The sequence below is a fragment of the Spodoptera frugiperda genome, chromosome 29, assembly GCF_023101765.2.
Source record: "Spodoptera frugiperda isolate SF20-4 chromosome 29, AGI-APGP_CSIRO_Sfru_2.0, whole genome shotgun sequence".
Taxonomy (NCBI): Eukaryota; Metazoa; Arthropoda; class Insecta; order Lepidoptera; family Noctuidae; genus Spodoptera; species Spodoptera frugiperda.
Genome location: NC_064240.1, coordinates 12,353,163 through 12,377,319, shown reverse-complemented (window position 1 = coordinate 12,377,319; position 24,157 = coordinate 12,353,163). Strand labels below are relative to the sequence as shown.

The window sequence follows — 24,157 nt, the reverse complement described above, 5'->3', positions numbered from 1 at the left end:
CGATGCAAATATTTTTATGATTGACATCATTAAAATAAAGAAGCTTATTTAATGCCAATGCCACTGCAGCTAATCAGAACCTGGAATTATCTCCCGATTAATTGCATAATTATGCAAAAGTTTCTGATTTATGTATCCCATCTTTGTCAGTCATTAGAAAACATGATCTACTTAGAAATTCAGCCTTCATAGTAATCTTAATAGCAATTCTAATATTTGCTGCTGCAAACGTAAGTAAATATTGGGATTTCTCGCAACGATAAAACCGCAAGTAGAACTAGTGTGTACTTACTAATACCCAGTAGTGATCGGATTTTTTGTTAGATATACGTAATATGGTATTAAAGACATTGAAACCTTGAAATACCGGTTTTCAATGTATAAGGGACTTAGCTTCTATAACAAAAATATACTAAAAGCCATGTGTGTTACCTACTTATTGAATTGTGGACTTAGATTTTAATGATGAGGCCAATTAATATAAACAATAGTATCCGCTAAAACTTTGTTTTGAAATATCTCAAGTTAATCCTCACTGGCCATGCGAATTTTTCATTCAATTTCAAACGCGAACAAAGCGTGGGTTCGACTCGATGTCAAAACTGCATTAGAACAGCCTACACAAAATAATGACCCATCAAACAAAAAATAACTTTAAACTACAGAGTTTAAAGTGCAATTTTCTATAGATAAAAACTTTGAAGGCTATAGAACGATGCATCTTAGACACGTTCAGTCACTGTTGGACGTTCGTTGAGGACGCACGCGCCGCTCGTTGTGAATCACTTCGCGTACAGTTTTAAACAAAATAGTGTCATTAAACTTTCGAAGTACCACAGTGAGTGAGACAGTGAGAGTAGTGGGTTTATTTCCAAGTTTCCAAACGTTTCCACCCTGGATTTAAATTTTGATGGTAAGTTTTGTCATAACCTCTTCGTACATCCTCCACACCTAGTTATTTAGTTTCCCGTACAACATTCTTGCTTGTACGATGTTAGTTTGTAGTTGTACAAACTCGAAGCCTATAAAGCAATTAGTTTCAACGTTAATACCGCGATAGCAAAACTGTTTTACAATGTTTCGTGTGCTTATCACTCGTATCAATATCTGTCGACCTTTTTACTGTTCAAGGATGGTTGGAATTATCAACGGAATCATTATTGTTAATGTATCGACGATTGTTATTTGAAGTCGTCTTTACTTCGTGACTTCCCGCGATGGCGTTCGTACATCCGTCTGTCGTAGCACGTACTGTGATGAATTCATCACGAGAGGTAATAAAAATAAATAATAAAGTTATACACTAGATGATTTTTATTACCCCTCACAATGAACAGTTCATTTTGTAAAACGTAGTTAGTACTATGGAAATAATACATTAACTTCATTATCTTCATCAGAACACTTAAAAAAAATCCATGTTGTTAAAGTTAATCTGTCATAAATGGTGGGTCACCGACCCTTACGTGCAGATAACAAAAGTAATGAATCCAATACAAACATTTATTTTATTTGAAGACAAAAATGTCGGATGGAAAACTACAGAAACATAAAATGGTTTATGACAACAGTAGACACAAAGGTTAGTCTCAAGTAAGGCTGTGTAAGATATAAATAAATCAGAATTCTAGCCAGTCTCGGCCTAAATTAGTAAAAAGCGGCGCGGATGTGGAGTCGCTTGACCTGAGCCGGCTCGGGTTTATCGACCCACTGTCCAACCTGTTACAGCCACGATCGAGTTGCAACCACAATGTAAGCTAAAGCTATATTCTTCAGATATAAATAACAGAAGGTCTAAAGGACAAAGAAACCTTAACTTTAATACCCTACATTAAAGTTTGTTTTTAAACTAACCTTCAATATACAATAATGAATCAGATTATTTTCTTGTATAAAAATGTACATTGGCTTTCTTTGGCAATAAGTACCATCTGTTATGATTTTTTGTAAAAAGTCTAGTCCTCAAAAAATACTAAAAGATTTTACCTATTTAAAACTTACAGAGGGTAGACAGAAGTTTAAAGTTAAAAAAAATGATAAAAAATGAGACGACGAACCAATTCAAAACGTTTTTTTAAACACAAATAACAACTAGAAACGTGAGTAAGTTATAAAAGTAAAAAACGTTATTTTATTGCAAAGAGGCCGCTAAGAAATAGTTGTTTACGGCAGAATGATTCATTCGTCGCTTCATTGATGCCCTCCGATCAGTATTCATGTTTTTGTACAAACATTTATGGAAGCGTGTAGTAAACGTGTTTATCGAATTTGACCGAGTTACTAGTCTAGTGTACTCAAACACTTATCTCAGGTGAACGATGCAGTCTTATCTATTACTAGTGTCAATACGCATTAGGTAGTTGCAGAACTAGTTGGCCGCTCCTTAAGTGGTAAACAGGAGTGACGGGCTAGTTTGCTTACTGTCTGCAACGCAAATAAGATTAGACAATGATAACTGATGACCAATCTCGAGGTATCGTCAATAATAATTGTTCAGTTATTGAAACAAAAGACAAATGAATTTTTAGAAATTTAACACGCGTGGCCAACTTCATAGTTCCGCGCGCACTATAGTCGCTGGCATTTAACTAATGAATACAAACTTTAAACAACACACCTGCTGGAAAATACTAGATCTAGTTTTTAAAAACTAACCAAATATTTCTAAACACAAAAAACAAAATACTAAAAACACTAAATCTATCAGTGATAAGGTTACGATTACGACACAGGTTAATTTAACTTTTAAAATATCTTAATGAAAAACACTATAATATTGTCACATTCAATAGGTTTATGACGAATGTGAGTACCAATACAAACTAGATCTGGATTTATGGTGCAAAAATATATAAAACCTGTATTGTAATGAAACAAATCAATAAACATAAAACAACACAGATGTAGCTGAAGATAAAATCAATAAGGCGCACGTAGAAGTATTGATTAACAAAGATAACTGTGACAAAGATATTGTTATTCCCACAGAACATATAAAGAGAGTAGAAATGAAATAGTTCCTGATTTGTATCAGAACGCGTGTCGCCGTTTCTCACACCCTTTAATTTCACTACAAGCAAGAGACCAATGTCTGAGCGGATTACCCCCACAAATAAATAACACACATTTAAATCTCGAATTTGCTATTGGTTGTCACACAAACGCAATGACTGCATTTGACGTACACTCTAACACGCATAAAAACTCATGTATGCTAGGGCGAGACAAAGGTCGATTGTTGATATCGATAAAATTTAAGTAATCTTGTTTTTGTTTTACAAGTATTGTTGAATATTGTGAAATTGTATTCATGCGAAATAGAAACCAAGTAATAAAATTAAAATAAATAAAAAATACATAACTGAATTTTAAAACCAATTTTATTACTCAATAAGTTAAAAATCAGTAAAAAATAAATAAATCATAGGCACTTTTGAACGTCAAAGTAAATATAATAATATTAATAACGTCTGTCTGTCGGTCAGCCCTCTAGTGAAGCTATTTGCTCGTTCCAAAGTGTAGATTCCTATGGAGAAGATCGAAGATCTGTTCGTTCGATCTTTTTCAATTAGATTCACAATACAATTCTTGATAACATTGCTTTTCTTTGCATCGATTGCTTGAACTATGTGAGAACAATGTAAAACTAATATTCAGTCAAAGCGATAGAAAAAAACCTTAAGAACAACAAAATTAATACAGTCTGGAGCTGACCAGTCCCAGTTGACAGCGCTGGTTCACCAACATGGCACGTACACCAGCACCGTCCAACTCAACCATGTTGCAGGGAATCGAACGATCCAATGCCCGTGCCACCGCCAGTGAGACCTTTGAGTGAGCATGACAACTCTAAGCTGACACAAATGCATTCTACTAGTCTAATTTAGCTAATTACAGGGCTCTCACATTTACAATAATCTGTATAAAGTACAGAACACATTGAAATAACATGGTTATATTATTTCATTTTTTAAATTTACGAAATATGATATTTTAAATATCGCCATTTTTAGACAAAAAAACTGATTTAAAGAGACTAATTTAAAATTTTCTAAAATAAAATCAGTTTACTTACTGAATTACACATTGCGATATTGTGCGGATAAACGCCTAATTTTAAGTTTCTTTTCCCTGACTTTGTTATTATGTAATTATCAACATCGAAATGTTGCGAACGAAATATGCTACATTTAGTAGGAATCCAGGAGCCCATAGTACAGGTTTTCCTAGTTTGGGTTCCTGAATCCCACCACTTGTCATTTCAATTGTTTTAAACCTGGTCGTGTAACTTGCTACATAATTTATTATACTATTAATTATTATATAAGCTTAGTTTTTAAGACCAATGTCTGTATAAATATGGTGGAGATAAAAATATACGCAGTTTCTAATCTGTGTGGTGGAATTTGAAAAAAAAAATTAATTCTACCAGTTGTGTCAATCCACAATTTTGTTACACCTGGATCTGTTGGAAACCTAAAACATAATATTAAAATAAATCATATGTCACATTCTATAAAAAAATAAAAACATAAAACTCACTCAAAATCTACATATATTACTAATTAGTCGTAATAAATAATACTTATTATTTAAATTATAAAGTGTGCTATTGATTATAAATTATAATCAATAGCACACTTTATGATACAGTCTATTATAATTTATAATAGACTGTATCATAGTAACAATCGACATTGATTACAAATTTGCCCAACACTATCGATGTCATAGATTTTGTGGAAATGAGCTTTTGTTTCGGTACTCGGGACTCTCGCAATGGACGTCATACATTGCGCGATTGCTCACGTAGTGCAAGATTGTACTCATCTATCGCAAGCAATGTATTACTATTAGTCTGCTTGCGATTATATCGTTTTTGTCTATAAATTTCATAATACTAATGTTATAATTACAAATATCACACGTATTTTTATGTTTTTGGACTTACCGGTGAAAAGAAATTCCTTCTCGTGCTATGCTACACACCTGGTTTCTTTTCCGACACGTTATAATAGCGCAAGACGGCATAATATAATATTTTTGCGGAGATACGTACGCTGTCAAAACATGACAGCGATTGCTAGCCGGTAAGTATGGACATTTGAGCGTTATGACAGCGCGCAGTACGCCGGCTCGCACCCTCGGCACGCGTGGCCCGCCCACAAGGCCAATCCAGTCTCTTTCTTTTATCCATGGTTATACCCACAGAATAGAGAAGAAGAGATAGAAATAGTATACCGCATGTGTTAGTATCAGAACCAGCGTGGCAATTTTTCTGAAGCCACGCCCAAATTAACACATCTCCAGGATAATCATAATATGTCATAATAGCAAAAACTTTCTGTGACTGGTCCGTGTTAAATAGCCTTTAAATCAGCCGTCACCACTTTGAAAAAAACACATTAATTACATATTAATAGAGTTGACTCTTGTCTACTAATTTTAAAATAAAGAATCTTCTTTTTCAATGCAACATAATTTCACTAACAAGTTCTGCTACTCGACGCTAGATGTCACTATCATAAATGCATTCAATTACGCTGTATTGCTATCATTTTAAGGTTGACATTTGTTTAACGAGCTACTTTATCGCTTGTATTTTCTCTAGTGATGTTCCGATATCGAAAGCTTACTTATCGATATAATTCAAATGTTCAACACATTTTAATACTCGTATACATTATAATATTTTATCAGATTTCTATAGGAATAAACATCTTTCCTTGTAAAACTGTAAATATATATTTTTTTTCTTTTCTGAACTATAATTTTAAAGAGATAATAATTGAAGGTTTTAGGTTTGTTAGTACACAGAATAATAAAGTAAGTATACATGTATTTGAAGTAAGCAGCGTCCTCTGATGAACTAATGTAGAAAAGGTGTACTAGTTTCAAGTCACATCGGGCGCAGCAAACTGAAACTGGACTGAAAAAGAAGTAGTATCTATCTATCTATCATCATCATCAATAGCCTATAAGTGGCCACTGCTGACCAAAGGCCTGGAGAAAGTTTGAGCATTGATCACCACGCTTGCCAAATGCGGGTTGTCGATTTCAAACTTATAATAGGTAATTAGAAAATAATAAGCCCAGGTTTCCTCATGATGTTTTCCTTCACCATTTGTCAGTGGTGTCTTAATGATCTTAGTTAAGTACATATAACTCGGAAAGAGTCACATGCTTTTCGTAGTATTCTAACAAAATTTGTATTGCAAAAAAAAAATCACACTTTATATATAAAGTATTTTTTTATTACGGTCGTATGTTAAAAAAATAGAAAATAAAACTGAACATTAAACAAAGTTACTTCCCTTCAGATGGTGGCCAATATTACATAAATAACTTGATTGGGTATTACTGCCTGCACAATCTGGAAATTAAACTGATTATTTATAGTAAAAAATTGCGCATTTTTTTCGGTTATACTAATAATATAATATCTTGTTGTACAACATGGTCCAAACAAATTGTAGTAGTTATAGTAGTAATTGATACAAACAAATTGTTGTAGTTAGTCTTCCAGTCATCTCGATCATTTTCCTTTTATTTTTGGATCCTTCGGAAATCTAAAACAACATAATTAATGATTAATAGTTACTTATTATTCATTTTTTTGTATTTATCTGTATTCGTAATAAAAAGTTTTAATTATATCGACAGCTTGTTATCGATAATGTCAATCCCTAAACGAGTAGCAAAATTTTAGATGTCACGAATGAAATCTTCTAGAACAGCAGGTTTGGGTTTGAAAGAAAGTAGACTCTATCATCTTAGACATAAACTTATATTTAGTTTGTAGATTAAAAAATATATACGTCACTAGTTTCAAGCCAAATATAAATTTAAATAAAATAAAATAGCACTTACCGATGATACGATATACCACTACTAGGCATATTTATGTTATTGCTTTCACCTTTTCACTATAAAATAGCACATTTCTTCATTTTTATATTTTTTTACGATTTTCGACGATTTTTTACATGTCGAGTTGACGTTATTACAGTCTAGCGAGACTGATATGCGTACAAACGCCTAAATGACAGACATAAGCATATCCGTACTTACATATTTTCTCTGTTCTGTGGTTATTCCCGTAGAAATAACAGGTGAATGTTCGAAAGCGGACGGGTACAATGATAATGCGCTCACCATAGCGCACGTACCCGCTAGCATCGCTGACGCCAATTAGATACGTGTGTGGCATTAATGGCAAACTATCTGCTCATCTCCTGAATATTGATGTCCATTACCCTTTATGTATGCGGATGGCAATTTTAGTACTATCGCATTTGGGTCAATGGACGCGGTGCATAATTAGTCGAGTTTGAATCAAATGCGATTGGTAATGCTGCTGTTGATATTAGTGTGAATGTCCTAATGAGTGTTAAGATAACTATGAGCTAATGGGTTGAGTAATATAATAGCCTCAAATCAGATTGAAGAAGAATGAAGATCCAAATACAATATTAGAAACAAACATTAGAAATAATAGACTTGAGGACTTGACTGCTATAGCAAATCATGAAGGTACATCAACCAAACAAAAAGCATCAAGTAAAAACTTACAACCATTTGCGTGCATCACCGTGACAGAATTAGATTTTTTGTCGAACAAAATAGAACAATATTTACTCATTTACGCCAGACTATGTTATCTTTCTTGTATTATTTAAGTTTTAAATATTACTATTTTCAAGTTTGCGTGTCGAAATATGTAAATAAAATGCTAAACAAATGTAACTACATATTTATTTTGGTTGCGCAATAATCAAGCGTTGAAGAAAATAACAAACATGAGTCACCAATAAAGGAATTGAATTGAAATGACTATTTGTAAACTAGTTTCAAGCGTTTGTACCGTTGCTAATAACATCATCATCATCACCAAATATAACAGTTTCTAGAAAAAAAACGGAGAATTTGGGAAAAAGATTCCTAATTGATAAGTTTCTAACAGCACTCCTTAAATATTCTATTGCTTTAAGATAACGTTAAAATGCTTTCTTGACTTCATTATTCTCTTGAGGTTTTACATTCGACTAGCTTCTGCCAGCGGCTTCGTCCGCGTTCTTGTGGAATAAAAGTATCCTATGTGTTATTCCAGACCATAATCTACCCCTGTTTCAAATTTCATCTCGATCCCTTCAGCTGTATTGACGTAAAAGTGTAACAAACTAACGTTTCTATAAATGTTAGAAGGATTTCTGTCTTATGGTTTCCTCATAAATACCTGAGAGTCATGCTATTTAAAGTTAACATGATTACTAATTACTCTGATCATTAAGACATTGGTCATTGGTCATTTTACACCATTTACGATCTTTATTGCTGCCGTAATTTCATCACAATGACATCCACGTTCTACGATGTTGTTACGGAAAATCTTAGGAAACTATTTAAAGCACATTATTTTATAATCATTAGAACAATTTTAACTTTATCCTTTAATTGCTGATAATAACGTCAGTAATCTTTTGATTGCAAGCATTACTGCAACGGAGATCAAGGTTAAAATTGTATGGATTTCCTGATTTCCTTGTTTATGTATTGGATGGGTCAAAGTTTGGTTACTATCTCGCCTGGTGGTAAGCGATGATGCGGCCTACGATGGAGCACGTCCTTAAGCAACCTATTCACTCGGGGTTTGAAGACACACAGGTTATATCCATCAGTCGGCGGTATATATAAGAAAAGAGCGTACTCCTTCTTAAAAGGCCAGCAACGCACCTCTGACTCCTCTGGTGTTACGGGTGTCCATGGGCGGCGCTGACCGCTTACCATCATATGACTCGTCTGTTCGTTTGCCACCTATTCCATAAAAAAAGGAAACATAGACTCCGGTAAAGAATTCCAGTCCCTAGCTATAGCCTGGAATAAAAAGTAGGTACCCTATGTGTTATTCCAGACCATAATCTACCCCTGTTTCAAATTTCATCTCGATCCCTTCAGCTGTATTGACGTGAAAGAGTAACAAACAAACGTTCATAGTGTTAGGAGGATTTCTGTCTTATGGTTTCCTCATAAATACCTGAGAGTCATGCTATTTAAAGTTAATATGATTACTAATTACTCTGATCATTAAGTCATTGGTCATTGGTCATTTTACACCATTTACGATCTTTATTGCTGCGGTAATTTCATCACAATGACATCTACGTTCTACAATACTGTGACGGAAAATCTTAGGAAACTATTTAAAGCACATTATTTTATAATCATTTGAGCAATTTAAACTTTATCATTTAATTGCTGACAATAACGTCAGTAATCTTATTATTGCAAGCGTTACTGCAACGGAGATCAAGGTTAGAATTGTATGGTTTTCCTGATTTCCTTGTTTATGTATTGGATGGGTCGTAGTAAGAACTATCTCGCCTGGTGGTAAGCGATGATGCGGCCTACGATGGAGCACGTCTGCCCATAAGCAACCTATTCACTCGGGGCTTGAAGACACAGGGGTTATATCCATCAATCGGCGGTATTCCCGAACCGATACGACCTTCAAACCTTTAAGAAGAGTGTACTCCTTATTGAAAGGCCAGCAACGCATGTCTGACTCCTCTGCATGGTGTTACGGGTGTCCATGGGCGGCGCTGATCGCTTACCATCAGATGACTCGTCTGCTCGTTTGCCACCTATTCCATAAAAAAAGGAAACACAGACTACGGCAAAGAATTCCACTCCCTAGCTATTCGCATAAGTTATAACACGTTTTTCGATGATGACATTCTCAATTTGAGATCATGAATCTAAAGATACCTTTTTAAAACATACTTCGACAGCCAACTCTTTGTTCCTACTAACAATAAAGGCAATGTTTTCCAAATCTCTATAACCAACAACATTTATATTGTTGTCTCAAATAATAACCATTCATAAATTCTTGGCCTCACTGCCATCAGTACCCTTAGTATGAGTTTGCGTTACGTTTAAAGTAATCGAAACGAGAGCGCGTTCGGCACTTTGATTGGCCGGCTCGAATAAACCAACCAATCAGAGCGCCGAACACGTTCTAATTTCGATTACTTTAAACGTAAAGCAATCTCATAGTAAGGGTACAGTTTAACAATCCTCATTGATATGAGTTCTCACAGGCCACAGCTAGTACCTACAGTAGCGGGTAGCGACCAATGAATTAGTGCAGCCATTCTTTGTGCGGAGCCGTTGGCCCGTGAATTGCATTCGCTTTGTAATACCGTTACGTGGCGATCCATTTCGTTGGCCACATGTGCTCAACGTGATAGCGGCTCGTGCATGTTTCTGATTTATTTTCATATGAATATGAATGCTACCTCCGCTCTGTTTTGAAAAATGGTGATGGTGTCTGCAGTATCATTGTCTGGACTTTAAAAGAGACTATGACCTCTGAGTTTGTTTCATCATTTCTTCTCAGAATAGTCGGATAGAAAATGCCGGCCTCATCTAGCTATTTGAAATATCGACGTGTGTTATTTTATAACCTACTTACAGATATAAATATCATTTATAATTTATTTATCATTTATAATATCAGTGCTTTGACTGTGGCCCTAATGGGATTTACTGTCGTACAAAAAATTTTAATGATAATTTAAAGTACTCCTTAGTAACGATTTTGTTCCGAAAACAATTGCTTAGGACTAGGTTAAGGTTGTCATCCAATGAATCTGAGTATGACGGTTAAGGATAACCGATTTAATTGGCTCATAGCACTATTCTAGTCTCGTGATAGGTAGTTGATTCATGTGTATATGTTGGTTGGTTCTTGTTCACTAATCTTCTATTATTGCGTGATTTCTGCCCATTATTAAACTCAAAAGTAAACCTTTTAGACTTCAAAATTTTAAATGATGAACTTGCTAAGTTTCTGAACACGGCCTACGAATAGTTTGTAGTTTATATTAGTGTCTATTTCTTTAAGTAGGTAACTATTTTGATCACGTAGATTTACTATACATAATAAATAACAATTGTGGTTGCCCAGTCGTTGCTCATAATACGGGTTCGAAACATACCATCGGCAAGTATCAATGTGACATTTTTGTACCTTCTAAGAATATTTACCACTAACAAACGGTGAAGGAAAACATCGTGAGGAAACCTGGGCTTATAATTTCTAATTATAAGTTTGAAATCGCCAACCCGCATTGAGCAAGCGTGGTGATTAATGCTCAATCAAACCTTCTGCGTGAGAGAAGAGGCCTTTGGTCAGCAGTGGCCACTTATAGGCTGATGATCTTGATCTTAATAAATATCAAAAAAAAAAGAAGTATTATCATAATAAAACTAATAAATAATTTCCTAATACACAAAAACAGAATACCAATACAATACTCCATATTTCAATTCTTGAAGGCGTGATCTAGCAGCCTTGTGGTTCAGCCTTCATAGAACATTTGCACCGTTTAATCTTCCAAGCTACTTAATAATAGACAACAAATAACGTTATAAACTGGAAATAGGATAGGTATAAATCCGGCAGGGCTTCCTCTGGCCATGTTGGAAGCCGGTGAAGTGTATTGACGGTGAACCATGAACCGTATATCTGATTAAACGGCCCACTGGTGCCGCATGTGTACCTAATTAGAGGGAGTTATGCAAATCTGATTGTTCAGCTGTCTCTTTCTGTTTCTGATTCTGATCGTCACGTTCAATAAGTATAGCGGGTCAAACTACTCCTTTTATCAACGTTCTTTATTCGATTTTCATTTTTTTTGTTTTTGATTTAAATTCGAAAATGTATTGAAAACAATTGATGTATTTACCGGAGCTGCGGGCCCCGGCTCGAAAAGCAGGAGTAGAAACAGGGTGGTTTTTTCAGTAAGCGTCTGACTATTCCTAACGCCTAGTCCAAGGCGAGAGAAGTCATTGGATGATTTTCCTCCCTCAAAAAAAAGATAGGTAAATCGTCTCTAATCAATAATAATATTGATTTATTTTTTGTTTTTGCGCGCTAAATGAAGCGTTTTTGTTTGCTTAAGGTTTTTGTAAAATCTTGGATTTTTTATTTAATTTTGTTATGAGGTTGAGGTGACTGAATATTATGTTTAATAAATCACAAACTTTTTGCTGTGAACTATCGAAACATCAAACATATTATGTAAAGAAAGAAGAAAAAAGCAAATATCGTGTATGATTGTTACAGACTTTTTACCGACTCAAAAATAAGGAGGTACTCAATTCGATTGTTTGTTTTTAATGGCCAATAATTATTATTCTTAGGAATTAATCTTACTCATAATCCTACTATTATCATGTACTAACAACTAACTCATATAAATAGACGTACCTCGTTATATTTCACTAGTATTCCAACACCAATCTAAAACAAAAACCTTCAAACAGCATCCATTGTTGGGGACACAACTAGAAACTTCACCGTTGTATAACAAACCGACTCTAGGACACAGCGAGGGTCGAAATGTGCGAAGGTTAGATGCAGTGTTCAGGATTAATTCGGAGAAATTCCCAAATGACTTTCTGGAAGTCGGGACTTGACATTCAAAGCTATAACAAGCTGCAGTGCTATTCTGAAAGTTTAGTTTGCAACGTCACTTCAGATGGCCAAGTTATTTTTACGTTCCTGGAGGTACGGACTGCCTAGCGGATTTACCGGAGCTCTGGCTCGAAAAGCAGGAGTAGGAACAGGGTGGTTTTTAGTCAGTAAAAGTCTGACACTCCTTCTTGCCTCACCCAAGCCGGGAGAAGCCTTTGGAAGATTTTACCCCTCAAAAATAAAGTAATTTTTACGTTAATGCAATAGAAACATGGTCGAAAAGTTACGTGTTTGACCCTCTGATTGGTTTGGTTACTTGGAGCTGGTCAATCAAAGCGCCGTACATCATAAAAGTCAGGTACCTAGAATAAACGGTGAGATTAAAATTTCTTATTCTGAAAGTGAGTTCTGCACTAGCGCCACCAGGTGATAAAATGAAGTAGTGTCAGGTGAACATTTTGACATTTGACTTTCGGATTGTGGCATTTGAACATTTTTAATAACTTTTTAGGTGTGTCTTGCAAGGTGATTTGCGAGATAAATTAATCTTTTGCCTCAAGGTGTAATATGGTCGGAACTATACTTTTCTGTTATAAACTTAATGTAATTTACCCATATTAGCAAATAAATGATTTGATTTTTTCTGCCCCACACTAGGATTTTCTCCTGTATCGTTTACAAAGATACAAGTTCACATACACATGACACCCAGACTCAAAACAACTATTTGTGGATCACACAAAGAGTTGCTCCGTGCGGGAATCGAGCCCGTTACCACCAGCACCGCAACATAGTGCAGTCATTTGCAGAATACTACGAGTATTTATGTAACTGTCCAAAGTGAGAGACGTTTGGTTATTGGAAAGCATTGTGGGAACAGCACTGGCTTCAATTAACGTAGTAAAGGCTGGACGTATAGTTTCCAATTATAAACTTCTGTTTGCATTCCCGTTGTGTTTCGACAGTTCGAATTCGGAATTGTGAATCAATTTTTTCTGTTTCTTTTTTTTTGTGGAACAATTTGAACTTCGTCATACAAATCTGTTTGATTTTTTGTGCTAGAGTTTTTAGTTGGTAATAATTATGCTTTGTTGTCATGTGTAGATCTTTAGTAGGTATTAACAGATCACAGATGCAACTTCCAAGTTCATTATAAAAATTTTGCTCAATTATAACAATCACCAGTTGACCAAACCAAAAAACAAAAGGTTGAATCACTACATAGTATAAAACACAGTCGCTTTCTCTGTCCCTATTTCCCATTGTATGCTTCATCATCATCATCAGCCGAGAGACGTCCACTGCTGAACAAAGGCCTCCCCCTTAGTCCTCCACTATTGTATGCTTAAATCTTTAAAACTACGCAATGAGTTTTGATTTTTTTTTTTTATAGATAAAGTGATTAAAGAGGAATGTTTATATGTATAATACATGCATAATATATCACCATTGCACCCATGCGAAGCTGGGGCGGATCGCTAGTATATTATAAAAATCATTAGTTAAATAAACATATTATCCATTATTTAAGCGTACTGGCTAATTTGACAACGCCCACCTTTTGCAATAAGGTAAAGTAGCCTAAAACGCTACCCTATTACCGTATTTACGCGAACCACAAAAAACAGCGCAAACTTTTTTAAATATGAACGAACACACATGCGGGTGCCACAATAAAATAATATGTAAAAGGTTCGTGACAAAGGAATATACAAAAAAAAAGAAAGAAATATAACAATTTTGTACAGGAACGGTATAAAAGTAAAATCGTGGGTACGTATACTCGTAGTAGAGATACTTCATCATAATAATTAATAATGCAAGCAGCGAGCGGTGCTATTCTACGCGAGATGTGCTATGTAGCTATGCTGTGAAACTGTGTGACAAAACCAGCCTTACAAGCACACAATAGAGTTGATTATAACAATAATTAATCTAATATTTGATTTAGTATTATAAAGATAAATGCAAGAGAGATTAATTTAGTTATCTAATCATATCTACCTAGTTTTCAACAAAAACAATGATATTATATTTGATTTACTTTGCTATTCCCAATGTAGCTAAGCAGTCAGCTAACTTGTTTCATCTGGTAATGAACTAATCATTAATTACAAATTATCATACAATTTTCTTTTATATACCACGACCGTGGCACCATAGCACACCTAATGGTAAATGGTTTCCGTGGCCTATAATCGCTTAGAACACATGGGGCATTACATGTGCCTTGCCAACCCCCAAAAACCTATTTACAGCTACAGTTTTACACTGAATCAATCTCTAATCCCTTCCCTGCATACCAAATAATGTAACTGACTACACTTTCTAAATTAATCTACTCACTGCAACCCTACATTATTAAATGGACGTCTCCCAAATAAAATGGCAATAAATTGCACTATATTGTTCGCGTGACTATTTGACAGTTAGCGGTTATGGTTTACGATGTCTACGCAAACAGTTAAATGTTATAACAGTTTGACATTGACCCGTACGTTCAGCTGATAGTAATTGAACCATCGCCGCTCATAACTATATTATAGTAAAACTTGATGTTGATTTGAGTGATTGAATCAAGTTGATATTCTGTTTCTATTGTGTTGTGACTCACTCTTCTTTGTGTAAAAGTGCAGCATTGGATAGTTTTGTGTAATTACCTAGGTCTCAGATAGGTCCTTGGTTAGTTATGCTAGGATATCTGATGATGGAATTTTGGTTTCAATTCCAATTTCGAGTTTATAACTGGTGTGATACTACTAAAGCTACACAGTTGTTGTGGTGGTTGAGCAAACAGCTCTTTGTGTAATCAACAACAACTTATGAGTTGTTGTACATATCGTGTCTGACTGTCACGAATTTTCTACGACACAGTAGAAAATCCTAGTGTAGAACAACTCTTCACAAAAATTAGCCTAAGCTCGTTATAGGGAATGAATTAATGTAACTTTGCTTACTGAATAATCGGAGCGTCTCTTCTGTTGATTTATTTAAAGAAAAACATCGTGATCTTGAATATTGTAGTGTATTCAGTCCTTTCCTAAGAAATGTAGTCACATTTGTAAACTCATAGAATTCTAATGGGTTACCGTGATGGGAAATTTGTTATGAACGCTTCTGTTTATTGTAAGTAAATTGGTAAGCTTTGTGTAAGCATTATTAGCATAAACTGAAAGCAAATTATTATGTTCACATGCAAACTATACGTGGTAACTCGTTTGTTAGTCAGCAGTCAACATGATCTTTCATGTACAGGTATCGTACCTTTAAAATAACCTATCTAATACAATGATCAATGAAATAAATAATGACTTACATATCATTTCCTTTGGTTCTTCATTTTAACTAGAAACTCGTGAGGTTTTTAAGTACCTACCTATGTATTTTCATGTAACTATTTATACATATAAAAATCGATTACTGTTCGTTAGTCTCGCTAAAATTCGAGAATTCGAAAATTCGAAAATTAAAATATTACTTGAATTATTTGTGGAAGTCAAGGGAAGGTTTAAAAGGTGAGATAAATATGTTCGAGGCGGTACGAAGTTTGCCGGGTCAGCTAGTATTTTATAAATATTTATAACTAGTAATTCAGTTAGTATTAAGGAAAATGCTAACTTTATTGTTATAATGCTCACATATCAGATACTAAATTTAAACATAAGGAAAACCTGATAGACTTTAGATTACCATTCCTATAACACTTTAACTTTATTATATTTATTAAAATTAAATAGTTTGTCTCAAATCTCAAAGTTTTTATACGTATGTAGATAGGTAGATCAAACAATGTAAAAACTAGAAATATAAACAAAAAACTTCAAGGCTATTCATATCATTTTGGAAATAGTTTAACATATAAATGCAAATTTTGAAACGTATCTATTCTCTATCGAAACTGCATCTATATTATAACGATTTCTACAAATACGTCTTGTGGAATGTTGACGTAAAGTATTGCTATATGGTAATGATAATAATATTAAATATAAACACTGAGGGAAAAACCTGTCGTGTCTGATTTAACCGAGTTTTTATTGTAACATTGTCTATCACAAATCGTGATGACGCCATGTTTAAGATCGATGTTATTCCCCGAAAATAGAAGACATAATTCAAAAATATCTGTCTGGTGCTAGTATGAACTTTAATGGCTGCTCCAACTTTGCCTCGGTTACTTTTCCAACGTCCTTGGTGAATTAAACTATTTTTCTCTCATACACTCCTTGTTCACAATTAATGCTCAAACCTTCTCCGTGCGGGAAAGGCATTTGGTCAGCAGTAGCCACTTACAGGCTGTTGGTGTTCTGACAATAAAATATACCAAAAAAAGAAAGTATTTATTTACCTAATTTATTGTAACTATTTAAAAATCTAATAGATCCCATCTCTATCTCCATGTAAATATAATAGACGAGGAAACCTTAAACATAAGGTTTAAATTACCCTCAAAGTTATCCGCAATAGCCAACCCAGGAATCAATGTCGGAACTGTGTTGGCAATTCTTTGTATCTACTTAAACTACGTCATGCTACCTGATCTTTGGCAGATTTAATCATTTAACGGCCTTATTATAAAATGTATGTATCATCGTCAATCACAAATATTGATGACGTCACGCGATAAAAATAAAATAACTTTAATTGATTTACATTTAGTTGGTGACGCAAATAACGTATTTTATAGTAATTCATATAATAGTTTATATTAAAATATTACGTAGATATAATTGATTTCGGAACACTATTTTAAGATATCTTAGGCCGATGTGACCTTAAGTATTCATTGATAATTATGTAGTCGCTATATTATTATCATAATTATATAGTTTAGTTTTATTTAATTTGGTGAGGAATCAAAGCTTAAGTAGTTCTTTTTATGGTAGGTATAAGCCGGTAAACGAGCAGACGAATCACCTGATGGTAAGCAATCACCACCGCCCATGGATACCCAAAACATCAGAGGCTCACTTGTAATACCACGTACTTGCGTTGCCGGCCTTTTGGGGCTTAGGAATTTGATGATTGTTGGTAAATTGGTGTGTGATTTTGATTTGCTACGTACTAATCAAACGTCATTACATAACCATCCTGATATCCTACTTCTTACAAGACCTACTATCTTACTAAAACAAAAATACGGAAGTTTGTAATTTTGTTTGTTTATCACTGCTTCTCTTCAAAACAGCTGAAGAGATCGAGATGATGAAGCAGGGGCTTAGAATGAATCTATTTAAATATAAAAGCAAAATCAATGACCATTACTTACTAGAGTACAACAAAATACACCTAAATATAACCTAACTTTTTTTACACAAATACAAATGACTCACTGTGGAAATTGTACTCTGAGCCGACAAATCTTGAACAACATTACATTTGTGAAGTACTCCATACGTTTTGTAATTCTGCTTAGCCTTGGTCGAACAGTAGGGACAATGACATCATAGTTTGCATGGTTGGATAAACCTTTTAGTTTACTGCGATAAAAACTTAGTCTGTGGCAAACATGTAGCAGGTAATCGTTATTTTTTGTACTTATGTTACTATAAAAGTAAAAAATCTTATTTAGGTAAATTACTTATACAGAGAGCTTAGTACGAGTTTGCTTTATGTTAAATGAAATCGAAACGAAAGCGTGTTCGGCACTCTGTACCGATAGTACGAGTTAGCTTTACGTGTAAAATAATATAGAACGACAGCACGTTCGGCGCTCTGATTGGCTGGCTCGAATAAACCAACCAATCAGAGCGCCGAACGCGCTCTCGTTCAACGTAAAGCAAACTCGTACTAAGGGTACTATTTTAGTTATGAGACTAAACAGAAATACAATGGCTTTGCTTAAAACTGCGCTCTGGCGTACTAGGGTCTAATAAAACGATCAACTTATAGTTTTATTTAGAATTTAAATCTTGACATTAAACCAGCATAAACACACCCTTACTCAGAAGTTGCTATATGTGAAATCTCATAGCAAACCAATATTCATTAAGCCAGGAATATATTCCGGCTCTAACCCAAGTTCTGCAGGTGTTGGACATTGGACAAAGTTTGGTCCAACTATAGTTGGCCACCAACTTTGTTCCACTGGTCCGGTAGACTACAAAATGTAGTCAGAACTGGGAAATTACAAACTTTGGACGTACAAAACTTATACTGCTTGTATTCTTGGTTAGTTATTTCTGGTATTGTGAGATGTGGCTAGCTAAGTCAAGGATGACAGGGTTAAATTCACTATTTAATTACCAATTTGAATTGATAATTCCCTTTGTATAACACATATAGGTTAGGATATATATTAATGCAACGTCATGCCTTTTGTACAGGTACAAATAGGCAGAGGTGCACATTACGGCGTAATGCCGTTATACAATGTACACCCATGTAATAGGGATGAGCCTATTGCCATATACTGGCTACAATTCCAGACTTCGTGCTACTACTGAGAAATTTTCAAAAAACTGAGCCTAGTAATACTTTGCCCGACCCAGGATTCGAACCCGATACTCTCACACACTCCACCAACGAAGCAGTCAATCAGTTAGGTTAGGATATTTTTATGTAACTACCATTTTATTCATCTAATCATATTTTTTAATCAGTATCGTAACAGCTAATACTAAAATCGTGTCGACATAAATCACATGACGTCACCTCGTAGAACGAGTTGTATGTAAGTGGCTTAGTGGCTACATAATGCTATGGCAGTACATGGTCTGAACATTGCTCTTTGAACCATACACCGTGTCACTACGCCGCAGATATTAAAACAATAATTCATTCATCTGTTTTTAACGTTCCACATAACTTCATGCCTGTCTCCCATGGGGGTAGGCAGAGACAAATCTTATATACTTCTTTCGCTTCATCAACATTCATCAGATTTTTCATGCATGCTCATCGGTAAAAGGTACTTTTAATTTTGCCCTTCTTTAATATATCGCCAATCTAGTCTCTATATGTCCGTCTAGGGCTTTCTCTATCGACGGCCCCATTCATATTCGCCTTGTATATTTCTCTTGTAAATCTGCTTTCATCCATCCTTTCTACATTTTTAACGTCCCGTAAACAGCAAATTATAAACATAAATAAGATATATCGAAGGCCCAAGCAAACCTACTTAATTTAATCCTATCAGTCGGTTATAAGAGTGTGAGCAACAAAAGATTATGGCGCCCTCTAGTGCTAGCAAATCTAATTAGGATAGTTTGGTTTGTAGCCTTGAACACTAACGTCATAGCCTAGAACAGCTTACAGACTTACTACGTAACGTAACTTAATACGTTACGTTTTGGTAATGTGTACTTTTTGTCATAGAAATAGAGGTTATCATGACTAGAAGCCACACGGAGTAATTGTGACTGAGGTTTGGTCGATACGGTTCTCGTTCTTTACCTATAACAATGAAACTAAAAACATCACTGATAAAAATAGACATTTAATTAGTAGGCATCTGTCGTTACCTTTTTTGAGGGAGGAATATTATCAGATTACTCCTTCAAATTTACTCTTCCCGCCCTGAGTGAGGCGAGTGGGAGTGCTAGGCTCTTACTGACTAAAAATCACCCCGTTCCAACTCCTGCTTTGAGCTAGTTGTCCGCAGTCTCGGTTGCGATTTGTCGATACTATTAAACACTAATACAAAACGAAAGAAAATTGTCTGTCATTATAAGCGTAAACGAAGACACAAAACAGTAACAAAAACCTATTCAACGCATTAATAAAAATTCTAACTATAGACATCTACTAACACAGGATATTTCACGATAGACTCACGGTAGAAATGAAGTAACGGTGTAGGTATAATTCGTGTTGTTTAGCCTTGGATATCAAAATAACAAGTGAGGTCTAAGTATACACACACGTGAAGACATACCCACACATTCTTTAAGTGATCACTTTAGTTATTAAGTCCTATCGCTTGTTGTTGAGGCTCTATAAATAGATGTTAAGGACTTTCTGGTACATATTAGCATGATTGTTTAAGGGAATTAGGGACATGTTTTGTTCTAGATTCGTGTTTGTGCTATGAATATGAATTTGTCGTGAAACAACGCTTGCGTTATGTGAGTGAGGTTACCGGAGGCCCAATTTCCCCCTTCCCAATCTTCCCAATACCCGATTCCCCAACAACCTTTAAATTCCTAACCCCCAAAAGGCCGGCAACGCACTTGTAACGCCTCTGTTGTTTGAAGTGGCCACGGGCGGCGGCGATTGCTTACCATCAGGTGATACGTCTGCTCGTCGTGTTCCATAAAAAAAAATATGCCCACTGTGTGTAATTTTTAGTGTTACTACCTAAACGTTAGATGTGAGCTAGATTATAAGAAAGAATACCTCATTATCATCATCTATAGGTAAGTGGCCACTGATGACAAAAGCCTCTACAATTACAAGAATATAGATATTTATTTAAAAATATCTAAAATTATATTTTTAAATTCTATTTAAAAAAAAACAAATCCAAAATATTAAAAATATATATAAAACAGTCGGGTAAGTAAGAGACGGGCTCCAGAGACAGAAACCTCCTCACAATACGTGCCGTTTCGAAGAGAACTGAATTCTGTATCAGGCCCTTGATACATCCACCTAACGCCAGCCTCCTAAGATGCAACCTATTTGTTATTAGAATAACTTGTAACTAGTAAATTATTTAACTCGATAATAACAATAATTAATCGAGTTACACACATAGCATTCTAAACAGGTTCTATTTGTTAGACCTGTTTGTACGTACTTAATGGATTGTTGATACTGTTGTATCTTTATGATGTTATGACAAGTTTTTATGACGTTTTTTGTCTCATAAATCCATAATTATAAATGATAACGTTTATCATCACCAGTATTAGGCTGAAGATATCAGCTTATTAACTGTTAAACAAAGACCTTCCCATAATTTAAAAATAGGTTATCTTAGGAATCACAGTCGGGTCGCTAAATCCTAAAAGGATGCTATACTGTTGTGGCGACACATGACAAGTGACATTTGACATAAGGCGCATATAGACGATCGCCGTAATTAAGAAATTATAATTTTGTGCCCAACGACCTTAGGTTGCTTAATAAGAACCAATGAATAAAATTCAAAATAAGAAACGACACAATCCAAACCTACGAACTCACAGCCACATAACAACCATCCCGAATCAATGTATCATTAACCTCAATAACCAAAGACGTTACTAACACTAAACATTTACAGTCCACAGTACATTCAGTTCTGGAGAAACATACCCTATGTCAATTTGCAAGTCAATTTGTTAGTATTTGCATGCGGCGTGCACTGCAATCGATGGTGAGTCGCGACTGCACCGTGTTTACCTTATCAAAGGTCGCTTCGTTGATAAATACTCGTAAATACTAGGTACGTACTATAGACCTGTTATTTTCGTGAACTCAGTTTGATGAGTGACTTCCAGTGTTGTTGTGGAAAACACAAATAGTAGTTTCGCCTATAGTGTTTCATAAAGAACTATGAAAGTTATGAGTTCTTTAATTCTATGTAATAAGGGATACATTGTCTACAGTACAATTTCGGGTTACTCGTCGGGAACTTTACTCTCTGTTCCCTAAAAGTTTAATTAATTAAATATATTTAAGTGCAGTATTTAGCCTTTATAACAGGGAAATCATCCAATAACTTTTCTCCTTGGGTGAGGCGAGAGAAGACTTCAGACTCTTACTGACTAAAAACCACCCCGTTCCTACTCCTGCTCTTCGAACTGGAGCCTCGGTAACCCGCTAGGTAGTCCGCAGCTCAGAATTATTTAGCCTAAGTTCTTGAGTACTCAACTCATGTACCTATTTATGCACATAATATATTATGTATCTATGTAGACTCCTTTACTAATAAATAGTCTTAAAAAATTGGTTCGCTTATATCTACGTATTTTTTACGGAAAGTAGGTATAATCTAAGTGTATTCGTCTACACTGGCACACTATACTTGTTACTGCGTAGTAATGTTTCCTAATTACTCGTACCACGTTTAAGTGATAAAAAAGCACCTCACTTCAAGGTTAGAGTAATAGGTAAGATGACTCAATTCAGACTATTTTCTGCACTATAAAGTTAAATGTTTGTCATTCGGTACTTAGGCACCATTTATGCGATTAGAAATAGTAATAGGTAAAACATTTTTTGCTATTTAGATATCATTTCAAAGACTAGTTAGGATTCTTTATTTTCTTTTTACTTTTCTTTTACATATCACATAACTAACTTTTATCTACCTCTTTACCTATATACCTCTGCAAAATCTCTTGTCACATGATTTAACTAAATCAACAACTAAATGTACAATTAACAAAGTTGGTGGTTGACCATTATTAGGCGATATTCGCTTGCACTCGACGCGGTGCGAGCGACCACCACGGGGAAAACGCCTGGTAAATAGCGAGTTTGCCACAGGATTTTGTTTAAAAAGTGTGCTATCGTAAACTTTGCCGACTGTACCTATTTCTTTGCAAGTTGCATAATATTTTACTGACTAAAGTCTAAATGATTAATTTATTCACACGACCACACTAAAGATTCCATATAAAATATATGACTCCATTGGCTCCCGTATTTGGTCAGTGAGATCTCCATATTGTTTAGATAAGAAGTACCGACGGTGACTGGTGACTGTGATCATTCAATTGAAATATATGTTGAAACATATGAACGCAGATACAAATAGCGGACTTTATTATAACTTTCGTGAGACATACTAAATTAATTGTTATGTTATCGGTTTACTCACGTAACTGTTTAACGAGGAACTCGACTAGTTTCAAGCCATGCTAGAGGCTCATATTCACGAGCAGCATTCCGCGACACACGACGCGGCGATTGTCGCGCTGCTACTGAATATATGACTTAATGAAAACACAAAATAACTCTTTATCTAACTAGGAATAACAGCAAAAAGATTGATCAAAACCAAACAATTATAACCCACGGTGCCACCCAAAAATTCCATAGTAGCATGTTCAGTTTATTTTTGCCAACAAATTACTAAATGTTGGGGGCAATAGCACGATATACAGAGGTTTATAACCAAAAGTTATGACATAAAGGAATCAAGTAATGGAAGTGAATCACAACTTCCAATCGCCGATCGAATGTACACCGGATTCCTAAACGATTTATCGTGCCTTAGGGACGAACAGACACGCAATGTTATATTTCATCGTGAAAAAGGATTGGTACGATTCAGGCCTAAGTGTATACAAATGTTTTTTGATGTTGAACGAATGAAAATATTTTAAAAATATTTTGTTCGGTTTCCCATGTGCGTCATCTTTATCATGGGTTATGTGAGTAAGCTGATGTTTTCCTCTTCTATAATTAGGAATGTCCCGAATTTGGATTGCGGTTGATTATAAATACCCGGAAATTAATAATCAACCGCAAATTTGTTTTATGATATAAGTCGTAAACGAGCAACGGATCACCAGATATTAATCGCCGCCCCCATGGCCACCCGAAACTCAGAGGCGTTACAAGTGCATTGCCGGGCCTTTTGGGGGTTTGGAATTTAAGTGTTTTGGGGAATCGGGGAATGGAAAGATTGAAGTGTATCATTTAAAAAATATCTTAAAGTTAAGTATTAGTGTGGTCATTTACCCTTGAATTAACTTTGGTTTTTGTATTTTATTTTTTGCCTTAATGTTTTTGTTCCTTTTT

The 24,157-nt window shown here is 35.0% G+C and overlaps 1 protein-coding gene and 1 long non-coding RNA gene across 3 annotated transcripts in view; one reads left to right on the top strand and one right to left on the bottom strand.

Annotated features, from left to right (window-relative positions):
• Positions 1 to 24,157, top strand: part of LOC118268698 (protein GDAP2 homolog) — a 103,404-nt gene that overhangs the window by 9,612 nt on the left and 69,635 nt on the right. Inside the window, exon 1 of one of the 2 annotated variants that reach the window (XM_050706445.1) lies at positions 727 to 913. The exons of the other annotated variant lie outside the window; for it this stretch is intronic. The gene's annotated coding sequence lies outside the window, so the exon portion shown is untranslated. Of the gene's footprint in view, positions 1 to 726; positions 914 to 24,157 lie in introns of those variants that run through there. 2 annotated transcript variants of the gene reach the window in all.
• Positions 3,363 to 6,335, bottom strand: LOC126912741 (uncharacterized). The gene is made up of 2 exons (XR_007707410.1): positions 4,952 to 6,335; positions 3,363 to 4,476 (listed from the first exon to the last, which is right to left on the bottom strand). It is a non-coding gene; the product is annotated as an uncharacterized LOC126912741 (long non-coding RNA).